This window comes from Petaurus breviceps, unplaced genomic scaffold (genome assembly GCF_028583685.1).
Source record: "Petaurus breviceps papuanus isolate PSGF00001 unplaced genomic scaffold, PetGlider_PUasm1.0 90847, whole genome shotgun sequence".
In the NCBI taxonomy this organism is placed as follows: domain Eukaryota; kingdom Metazoa; phylum Chordata; class Mammalia; order Diprotodontia; family Petauridae; genus Petaurus; species Petaurus breviceps.
In genome coordinates this window covers 3233201-3244738 of record NW_027187360.1, presented here as the reverse complement: position 1 = coordinate 3244738, position 11538 = coordinate 3233201, and the positions used below count along the sequence as shown (strand labels likewise).

The window sequence follows — 11538 nt, the reverse complement described above, 5'->3', positions numbered from 1 at the left end:
GGGGGGGAATGATTGCTGCTGCATGAAATCACAGACCCTTGAAGTAGTGATAGCAAACAACAGAATTCTGGAATCTCCTTGGAAAGGCAAACCAGGAAGCTCTCAGTACCAGCCCTTCTGCATGCCCACCTCCCTGCTCAGGATTGCTCTCCGTAAGAATGAAGGAACAAGATAATGGTAATGACAGCAAACATGTCTGCAATGTCTGTCAGAGCAAATGTCATTGTTGCCATTTTACAGATGAGGACACCAAGGCTCAGAAGGAGAAATAACATACTTAGGGTCACACATCCAGTCAATGGCAGAACCTGTGTCTAAACCCTGGCCTTCTCCCCTTTACGTCAAGTCAATAAGAGTTTATTGAGGGTATGCTACATGCCCTGCTTTATGCTAAATTCTGAGGATCCAAAGAAAGACAAAGATAAGAGTTGGTGCCCTCAAGGAACTTACATTCTAATGGCAGAGACAACATGCAAACAACTTTAAGCAAACAAAAAATAGTATAAATTGGAGGTAACCTCAGAGAAAAGGCACTAGCATTAAGGGGAGTTGGGAAAGGTCAGCAGAAGGTGAGTTTGGAGCTAGGGTCTTAGGGTGGGGAGAGCCAGGAAGTAAAGGTGAGGAGGGAGACCAGTTGGAGCAGGGGGACAGCTAGTAAAGAGGTCCCAGAGTCAGGAGACAGACTTTCTTGTCAGGAGACGGGTGTAGCTGGATCCTAGAGTGCATGATGGAAAATAAAATACAAGAAAAGAGGAAGCTGGAGAAAGGTAGAAAGGGGCTGGGCCATGAAGAGCTTCAGAAGCCCAACAAAAGGTCTTATATTTGATCCTGGAGGTAACAGGGAGTCACTAGAGTCTACTGAGTGTGAGCAGAGGTGGGGCGGGGTTGACATGGCCAGATCTGCGATTGAAGAAGTTCACTTTGACAGCTTAGTGGAGGATGGACCAGTATAGGGAGAGACATGAGTCTCTTTCCATTGCAACCCTATGACCTCAATAGCTAGACCTATTTACTAGGTAAGACCAGTTGTCCAAAGCCTCAAAATTTAGTCTTCCCCTGGGATGGACCAAAGAAGTTCCCTGGGCAGACAGCAAGTTGTGTTTACTGTGGAGCATGGTTCTTTGTCAACTTGAATTAGAAGGAATTCCCAGCCAGCAAGGGCAGCACAGAACTTGACCCATGTTCCTACTAAGGCTGAAAGGCCATGAATCAGGCTAGACAGGGAAAGAGGGAGGAAGGCTCAGGGCTGACTAGAACTCTCAGGGATTACTCACTTCTAGGCCACCTCTATATGTGTGCACATGCATATACATACTTGCACAAGTATTCAAGAGAAGCAATGTGGAGAGAACATTGGACTTCAGAGAGAGGGAACAAGCATTTATTTAATGCCTGCTATGTGCCAGGCCCTTGGAATCAGAAGACCTAGATCCCAGACCCAGGTCTAATATTTCTTTATTATATTATATTATATTATATTATATTATATTATATTATATTATATTATATTATATTATATTATATTATATTATGTTATATTAATTATATTATATTATATTATATTGTATTAATTATTATTATATTAATCAGACTTGGAGTTGGAAGACCTGGGTTTGGATTCAGATCTACTGCTCAGGCACTAAACCTGATTCTTCTACTTACTACCTTTTCCAACAAATCTGTCAAGCATTTATTAAGTACCTACTATGTGCCAGGCACTGGGACTATACAAAAGGCAAAAACATGGTCCCTACCCTCAATGAATTCACATTCTAATGGGGGAGACAATGTAAATAATTATGTACATGTGAAACCTCGGCTTCAAAGTCCATGGGTATGGGATTCTCTCCTCTTTGATGGAGATTGATTACTCAGTTCCCTGTACCTGAGCGAGGAGCAGATTGGAGTTTTTGAGAGCAGGAGAAAAGAAAGATCTTAGATTCTTCTGACTTCCAGCTTTGAGAGAGCAGATGTATAATGCCAACCTCTCTTTTGGTTGCTGAAGGGAGAAAACGACACTAGGAAGAAGCTGACATGAGAGGAGCTGGTAGTCTCCATTTCCCTAGCCCAGCTTGCTACATTAAAAACTTTGGGGAATTTTATCCTTGCATGAGAGATTCTCTCCCTCCCCCTCCCCCCTCTCTCCCCCTCTCCCTCTCTCTCTCTCTCTCTCTCTCTCTCTCTCTCTCTCTCTCTCTCTCTGCTATTGACCTATATAAATGGACTTATTTATTTGACATGTGTGGTCCTTGTAGAACTGGCATTTGGGGGAAAAGGAAATAAACCTTGGATATAGAACTCCTTTCCCATGGTAAAATAGTAATCAGGATCAAACCTAAAAATTGCTTTCCCTAGACTATATTTAAGGAAGCAAATAGATATAATTCCATGTCAGCACCCCCTCTGAGGACAGCCAAGCAGAGTTGCTCAGCTTCTGACTCCAGCTCCTACTTCGGTTCCTGGCAAGAGTCAAAAGTGTCCCTTGAAAAAGGATAAGGAGAATAGACACTAGAGATGTCTATACATACCTCCCTTAAGCCACAAGGAGACAGCCATGTGTATATACGTGTATATACACAGGATAACTTGGAAGTAATCTCAGAGTGAAGGCACTGGGAGCTGAAAGGTCCCTTGTTTTCAGTAAACCTTGAAAGAAGACAGGGAAGCCAGAGGGCAGAGGGAAAGAGGGAGGGAGAGTAGTTATGGGAGATAGTCAGTGCAAAGGCATGGGAACAACAGCACATAGGCCAGCAAAGCCGCATAATAGAGTTTGGAGGGAGGTAAAGAGTGTGAGACTTAATTCCTCTTTTCCTCATTTTCTTTTTGGCGAGATAATCAGGGGTAAGTGACTTTCCCAGGGTCACATAACTAGTAAATGTTGTGTTTGCAGTCAAATTTGAACTCAGGTCCTCCTGACTCCAGAACCAGTGTTCTATCCACTGAGCTACCCAGCTGCCCCCTCTTTTCCTCATTTTCAATGAGTAATTTCGACTAGATGGCCCCTAAGATCCCTTTCCCCCTTTCAGCTCTGAATTCTTGTTTTCATTTAAGGTGAGAGGGAGGAGGGGAATACAACACACACACGTGCATAATGCTCAGTAGGATTTGAAAGGGACCAAGCAGATGATCAATAAGGTCCTTTCCAGAACTAAATAAAATCATCCCTTTTGTGCTTTAGTTTCCCCCTCTGGAAAATGGGGATAATCACTCTTTGAACTACTTATCCCATTATAAGGGAAATAATTTTTAAATTAGAAAGTGCTACCAAAAAAATGTATGTTAGTTACTTTTAATACCATAGGACTCATCTTCTCAGGCACTGCTTTTCAGAAACCCTGGAACAAATACATAAGCATAAGTCTACTTCCATGATCAAAAATATTTTTAAAAGACATATGGGATTTATTGGCAAATACCAGCACTCAAGACAACTAAGGGGCAGTGGGAGGAAGCAGGGAAAAGGAAGAGAGTGATCATGGGGGGTCAGAAATGAAGTTCATTGCTGCTGTAACAATGGTTAATATCCACAGCAAATTAATGAAGCAGGGGTCTCTGCACTTCTATTGTGAAAAATAATAATCTGTCAATTAAAGTTAAACCTTGACCCTATCTCAATACATGGAGCTGCTAGAGGTCAGGAATGGTTATTTTTTGTCTTTGAATCTACTCCAATGTCTAGCAGTATTCTAAACATAAGAAATGCTTAATAAATTTTTGAAGGAAGGAAAAAAGAAGGAAGAGAGAAACAGGAGAAGAGAGGGAAAAGAGAAGGAAGATAAGTTCTATCAGAGCCCAAATCCCTGTTGTGAAACCCAAAAATGTATGAAATTCAAACATACTTGTAGAAATACAAACACACTTTTATTTATTTGCATACACAAATACCAATAAATGAAAGCCAGATGATTAACTGTGACAGAGAAGAGCAAAGCAGACCCCGGCTAATTAATTGGCTGTTTGTTCTCTGTTACCCTTCATTTGTCTGGTCTTTAACCCTGACACTGCTAGGCAGGAGAGAAGAGACAAGGAGAGATGCTTCTAGATGGAAGACTCTAGAACTCCGGGAAATTCTCAATTGGTATAGGAAAGGAATTGAACTGATTGTTGTAGTTTGGTAGATAAACATTGTGAGTCTACTCTAGGCTGTTTTGAAACCAAGAAGTTATGAAATCCTAAAGGCAGGGAGGGTATTATCTCTTTCTGCCTCTTAGAAAGATGGGCTAGCTTTCCTTTAGGGAGTTCTCTAGACTTTCCAAGAGGTGGCTTCCTCTCTTTGAATGTAAGGAAAAGAAAGAGAAGACAGCCTCCTTGGGGAGTATTTCCCATTATGGGATGAAAAAATTACCTAATAGCTTCATTTTATTCAGGCCTCAGCTCTTCAGAGAGCCAAAGATGCCAGAGGCCAAAATTATTTTAAGGAGGATGGGAAAATTCTGGAACTGAGGTGGGTTAAGACGAAAATATCTGCTCCAATTCCCCAAAGGCCCCCCTATTATGCCCTTGGCCCCAACTAGGCCTTCTCTACAGGAAAACAGAGATACAATTACCCTTTTATTCCTGCAGTGCATTGAACTTTCCAAAGCCCTTTCATATCTATTATCTCTTTTAAACCTCATAACAATAGCTTCATGAAGGAAGCAAGGCAGTTGTCATGACCTCCATTTTACAGCAGGGGAAACTGAGACCCAGAGAAAGGAAGTAACTGGACTGAACTTTCACAGCTAATAAGGGATAGGTTTTGGTGAGTGGGGTTACTCAGGAACCGAATTTTGGATAGGTTACTCTAGGGCAATGTCTGAGCTGTCTCAGGGACATGACTGGGAGCTCAAGGGGCAGCAAACAGAGAGTGCTGAAAATCAGCTGAGTGTCCCCTAAGCACCTCTACAGATAAACCTCAGGAGCCCTTGGGGAGGCACTCCACAAGAAACCACTTTGCAGTGACCAAACACAGGACTGGAGACTGTTGGAGCTGGAAGAGGCCAGAGCAATAAATGTCCACTGAAAAGGACCTTAGACTGTTGGTCTTAATAATAGCAAATGACAGTCTTTATGCAACACTTTAAGGTTTATAAATTGCTTTATTATAAGTTATTTTGTTTTGTTATCACAACAACCTTGAACTTTGGGGGGCAGTCATTATTATGTACATTTTGTAGATGAAGAACCCAAGTCTTAGAGAGTACAGGATTTGCCCAAGTATGGTGGAGGAATTCTGTTCTAGAATTTTCTTAGGAATGGAAGTCACACCCACTGGTCTATAGTGTGTGGGTTTTTGGACTCTATCATCTTTCCTTTTATTTTAGAAAGTGAGATGATGTATGCCTTTCTCCTGCATTACATCTTCTCTTTCCATGTCCTTTCAAATGCCTTTGACATTGGCTCTACCATCTCACCTCTGCCAGTGGAGGAAGGATTCAAACCCAGAGCTCCTGGCTGGTAATCCAACATTCTTCCTGCTATATTCCAATGGCCCTAGAAGGGTCCTTAGAACATTGATGAGCCTATCATTGAATGTCAGAGCTGGAAGGGGCCTCAGAGACCATCTAGTTAAACCTTTGCATTTGGCATGGTCCAGGAAAGGTAGTGTCAGGATTTCAAAAGCCAAAAAGGAGCTGAGGCAAGAGAAAAGCCAAGAGTAATGAAATGGAATGTGAGAAAGAGGATGATAGCTAGCACTTTTCTAGAGGGTAAGGTTTGCAAAGTGCTTTATTAATATCTCATTAGACCCTCAAGACAACCTTGTGAAGTGAGTGCTATCATTATTCTCATTTTACAAATGAGGTAAATGAGGCACAGAGTTAGGTGACTTACCCAGGGCAGACATTAGTATGTGCATTTTACTGAGGAAGAAACTGAGATTCAGAGAAGATATTTGACTTACCCAGGGTCACACAACTACTAAATGCCTAACACCAGATTTGAACTCAGATCTTCCTGATTCCAGGTCCACTACTCTATCCACATAGCTGTGAAGAAAACATAGGCTCTCTGCCTGGGGTAAAGGAAAAGATATTAACTGGCAACAGAGATGTTCAACTTTTGTTTTGTTTTTGTTCTCCAAGAAGAACAATCTTTGCTCTGGAAAGGTCAGAACAGAAATGGTTAATGACGTATTGCTACCCAAGACAGAAAAGCACCTCCCTACCTTTGATGAGTCCAAGTCACCTGGCCCATATGAACCACATCCTCCAGAACCGAGAAGACTGGCAAGTGTGATGGCTGAGCCAGTGTCAAAGGTATTTGGAAAGCCATGGAAAGAGGAAGATGTGGTGCAGGAGAAAGGCATATGTCATCCCAGTTTCTAAAAGAAAAGCAAAGAGAATAGAGTCTGAAAACTCACAAACTATAGGCCAGTGAGTGTGACTTCAATTCCTAAGAAAATTCTAGAACAGATCATCTCTAAAGAGCTGGTCAGTGAACATCAAGGAAAAGGAAATGATGATTACCCCAAAACCAACATAGCTCCATCAAGTTTCAGCAAGAACAGGCCATGCCAAGCTAAGCTTATTTCCCTTTTTTGACAGAGTTATGAAACTGGCAATAGGAAGCATGGTATAATGGATAGACCAATTAGTTAACAAGCATTTAACAAGAGCCAGAATTTAGGAATACCTGGAAGGACCAAACTGCATCACATTGACCCAATGTGTTTGCATATACTAAAGAGAGCAGTAGAAAATTTTTTATTTCAAAACAAAATGAGAATATCTACTTATAATTATTTGTATTAAAAGTTCATTTGCACAGATAGGAAAACTTATAGGGAATTAAAGTAAAATTAAATTATTTTTAAAATTCTAGTGTCAACTGACAATTGTTCTACCTGGTCCTTCTAAAGGTAAGCACTCACTCTGTGACAGATACTGCTAAGTGCTGGGGATACAAATAATAATAATAATAATAATAATAATAATAATAATTCTTGCCCTCAAGGAGATTACACATGAGTGAAAACTTGGCTTAGATTGAGTGCTGTCCTCAGACTCAGGAGGACTTGAAGTTTAAGCCTGGTCTTTGATACCTACTGTCTATTTGACCCTGGGCATCAGACAACTAAGAGAAGTTGCAGAAAAGGTGCCAACCTGCACTGATAGAGAAAGTTCCTTACTATGAGCTCCCTGCAGCAATTAAATCAGCAGTTTTGTCAAAAAAAAAAAAAACCACATAAATTAGTAAATCAGGAAATGATTTAGCTATATTTGGTTTCTTAAATTTTATCAAAGCACTTAGTAAAGTATCTCATGCTATTTTTATGGGACAAATGGAGAGATATGGGCTTGATAATAATACAGTTAAATGGATTTGGAACTGGCTGAATGACCCTACTCACAGAGCAGTCATTAATGGTTCGATGCCGACTTGGCAGGTCTCCAGTGAGGTGTCTCATGTATCTGTGCTTAGTCCTGGGTGCTCTTTAACATTTTTATCAATGGATTGGATAAAAGGAGAGATGCCATGCTTGATGACGCAAAGCTAGGAGGGAGGGCTCTTCCTCTTGATGATAGGATCCGAAAAGCTTTTGACAGGTTAGGGCAGGGATTGCAGCCTCAAGGCCACATGTGAATCCAAGAGATTCAGTCAAAGGGCCTCACTTGAGGACCTAAAGGGTCACATGCTGCCTCGAGGCAACAGGTTTTCCACCCCTGGGCTTCAGCAACATTCTGAATGTAATAAGATCTAAATCAATAAGAATAAATGTAAAATCTGACACGGGTTCAAGAATCAATTTTATAAGTTCAAAGCGAGAGAGACAGGGTGAAGTAGCAGTTGATCTAAATAAAGTCTTGCAGGTTTTCAACTGAAATTTTCAGTTTTCAACTAAAAGTTGAGTATGAGTCAGCAGTGTGTTGCAGCCACCAAAAAGCTGATATGATTTTGGGGCTGCATTAAGAAAAACATAGCTTCCAGAAATAAGGTGTTAGTCCCATTGGATAATAGCCCCCGAAAAGACCATATCTGGAGTGTATTATTCCATTCTGAGTGCCCCAGTTTAAAGAGGATATTAATGAGCTGGGGAGCTTCCAGAGGATGGTAACCAGTATAGTGAAGAGCCTTGAATCCATGTTATATGAGGACAGATTGGATGGTGGGAAGGATGGGACATGTTTTGCCTGGAGAAGAGAAGGCTGGAGGTGGGGATGGAGGGGAGGGAACATGATAGCTATCTTCAAGTATCTGAAGGTCTGTCATATGGAAGAGGGATTAAATGTATTCTATTTGGTCACAGAAGAAAGATTTAGGAGCAAGGGGTAGAAGTTACAAAGAGACAAATTTTCAACTTTCCGTCAAGAAAAAGCTTCCTACCAGTTAAAGGCTAGCCAAAAGTGGCATGGGCTACTTAGAAAGATGGTGGTTTCCCCCTCCTTGGAGATGTTCCAGCAGAGGCTGGATAACTGCATGTTGAGGGTGCAATAATGAGGATGTCCACAGTGATACCACAGGGGTTCTCCTAGAAGTCTGGCACTCGAATTTGTACAATTACTGATTTGTCTTTGTGATGGCTCCTGTTCTCCAAAGCACTGGAAAGGAATGACTTGGGATCATAGCAGGCCCTGGTATGGAAGGCACAAAAATAGAAAGAGTATTGAACTGGGAAGTGGGGGACCTGGTTCCTAATCCCATTGTCCTTGGGCATATATGATTTCCCTTTCCGGATGGTAGTTTCCTCAGCTCTAAAATGAGGGGCTGAACCATACTGAAGTGATGATGGTTCTGAAGGACCACTGCCCTACCCTTCCCCCCCCCCTCCACTGAGCCAACAGCCCTTCCCAACATCTCAGAAATGGAGTCTGTGAAAACTGCCTACAAGGAAGTTGTATGTAGGTATAGTGGTTAGAACTGGAAGAGACCATAAAGATTGTCCAGTCCACCCTCCTCTTTTGAACAAAGGAGAAACTGAGGCCCAGAAAAGTTCATAGAATAATAAAGCATGGGATTTATAATATTATAATTTATATTTTTTAATTTATAACTTTAGAGTCAGAAGAAAGTTTTTGCTTTCTTACAGAGGAAGAAACCGAGACCCATAAAATTTAAGTGATTTACTCAGGGTCATACAAGTAGTAAACAACACATCTGGGATTTGAACCCAGGTCCTCTGACTCCAAATCAGATGCTCATCCCACTATTCCATGTTTTTTCTGTCATTTAAAATCCCTCTTTGATAAAAATCCTTGCTATATTTTACCATAATTTCTTTCTAATCTAGTCTACTTGTTTCAGGGTCACTAATTTGGATGTCTGCCTAAGGCGTACCAGCCCCTCCCCGTCTTCTATCCCTCCCCACCCTGAGCCAGAGGCCCCCCTCCAGCCTGAGCAGCCCATGACTCTACCATTGGAAAATTGACATGGTAGATAAACACCCCATTGGTAATAGGATAATGAGGGCTCACAGGAGCTGGGCAGCCACAGAGCCTGTCAGTCAGGAAGAGACTGGAGGCAAACACTGCAGGCTTCCACAGGCTTTGGCAGGGCTAAAAGCTGGCTCAGCACCATGCCTGGCCCAGGTCCCCAGTGGATGATCTTCACTAAACTCTACCCCCTTTCATCCCTGAGGGTTCTCCGCTCCTTCCTGGAAGCTGCTCTCTCTCCTCCTTTAGGACAAGAGCATGTTTCTCCTCTGTGTCCTGAGCTAAAATTGACTTCCTTCTAAACAGATTTAAAACCAGAGCTATGCTGAGGGTGTGGCTGTTGCGGCAATGACCTTTGGCTAAGTGCTGGGGGTGGAAGGTGAGCCAATGAAGACTTTTATTGTCCTTGTTCAGTTTCAGTCCTGTCTGACTCTTGGTGACCCCATTTGAGATTTTCTTGGCAAAGATACTGGAGAGGTTTGCCATTTCCTTCTCTAACTTATTTTACAGATGAGGAAACTGAGGCAAACCAGGTTAAGTGACTTGCCCAGGTTCCCACAGCTAGTAAGTGTCAGGGGCCGTATTGGAACTCAGTCTTCCTAACTCCAGGCCTAGCACTCTATTCACTACAATCCCTTACAGTTTATAGCAAACGCCATCGGAAGAGTCAAAGAGCATAGTGGAAAGGGGAACAAATACTGCTCTAGAATCAGAAGACATGTGTTCTAATTCTACCTCTTATTCCTAGAAACCAGTATGATTTGGGGTTGATTTCTTGCATGTCAGTTTCTTTATCCATAAAATGAAAGTGTTGGGCTACGTGAGCTTTGATATTCCATGCTTTAATAAGAGGCAGCACTAACTGGCCATATGACCTTGGACAAGTCACTTAACCTATTTGTGCCTCAGTTTCCTCATCTTTCAAAAGAGGGGATGGATTTGGTCCAGGATATGCTGGAGCCATATCTAACTGCTCATGGGAATCAATGGTTAAATTTCTAGTGAGAGTATTTATGCCTCCAGAAATCGGCAAGTATTAAAAATCAGGACTTGATTTATTGTTCTGTTGATTGTCTAGACTTAAGTAAGTGATGGAGAAAATGTTAACAAAGTGTTGTGGATACTTTTTTTCTTTTTTTGCTGATCTAGTCATAAAACATTTACCTGCACACTCCTAGACTCTGGGACCTTCAATGTCCCTTTCAGCTCTAGCTCAATGTACCTTTTAGTACTAGTAATCCATGTTCTAAAGTACCCTGATATTTTATGTTTTCATAGCCCTTCCAGCTCTTATATTATTTTAATTATACACCTTTTCATCTTCCCCATAGGTATGAGTAAACCAGCCCCTCTTAATGCTGCATATGTCCAAATAATCCTTCCCCTGGTACCCACCTGTTCAATTGCCCCCAAATGGAGAGAACCCAAATGTACAAAATTCATTTGGGTGGCCCAGTTGCTTTCTCAAGGTGGCTATGTGTGTTACCTTAGAGCCCCCGTTCCCTCACCTGTCCTCACTTCCCTACATTGTGCTGTCTCTATCTAAAAAGACCCATTTTCCTTACCCAGAGATAACAAAGAAGGTAATTAGGAAATATTAGTTCACTAACACTGGAAGGGACCTTAGAGGTCATGTAGTCTAATCTATTCATATTACAGATGAGGAAACTGAGGCCCAACGAGGGTCAAGTATCTGACTTTCCCAAGGTCACACAGCCAATCAAGGGCAAGAGACTTGACCCCAAGACTCATGGCTTCCCAACAGGTAGTCTTTCCATTATAACACTTTCCTCACTATCCCATCAACCCGCATGCTGTAGCCTGATCCTGGAGGACCAGTGCCTCACTCCCCCTTCCCTGGACCAAGGGACTTAATTAATTAATCCTACCAAGTTCCACGGAGTTCATCTCCTCCTACCTCCTTGCTCTGGGGCTGCTGAAGGACAGTCGGGGATCGGGATAATAGGATCAACTGCAGCTATATACAGCTGCCTAAGCCTACTCATGGGCCTTCAGGCCACCGGATGGTCTTGTCAAGGGACCTCCCCCTGCTTGACAAGTGATGCAAGAGGCAGCTGGCCAGAAGCAGAAAGATTCTGTCCCAAGGGCACTCCGGACAGATCCAAACAAACCAAATGGAATGTTGTTCCTCAGCCTCTTCCAGCTCCAACACTCAATCAATCAGTCA

General features: G+C 42.2%; 2 protein-coding genes and 1 long non-coding RNA gene across 4 annotated transcripts in view; 2 read left to right on the top strand and 1 right to left on the bottom strand.

Moving 5' to 3' along the window:
- LOC138149386 (uncharacterized) overlaps positions 1 to 11357 on the bottom strand; it is a 63100-nt gene extending 51743 nt beyond the window's left edge. For both annotated transcript variants that reach the window (XR_011165300.1, XR_011165299.1), the window contains exons 1-2: positions 11240 to 11357; positions 6146 to 6301 (exon numbers count right to left, since the gene is read on the bottom strand). This is a non-coding gene — a long non-coding RNA (uncharacterized lncRNA). The remainder of the gene's footprint in view (positions 1 to 6145; positions 6302 to 11239) is intronic.
- ZNFX1 (zinc finger NFX1-type containing 1) overlaps positions 1 to 11538 on the top strand; it is a 474364-nt gene that overhangs the window by 292341 nt on the left and 170485 nt on the right. The gene's annotated exons all lie outside the window — the stretch shown is intronic.
- The window catches only part of KCNB1 (potassium voltage-gated channel subfamily B member 1), a 124693-nt gene that overhangs the window by 73138 nt on the left and 40017 nt on the right, over positions 1 to 11538 (top strand). The window lies entirely within an intron of this gene.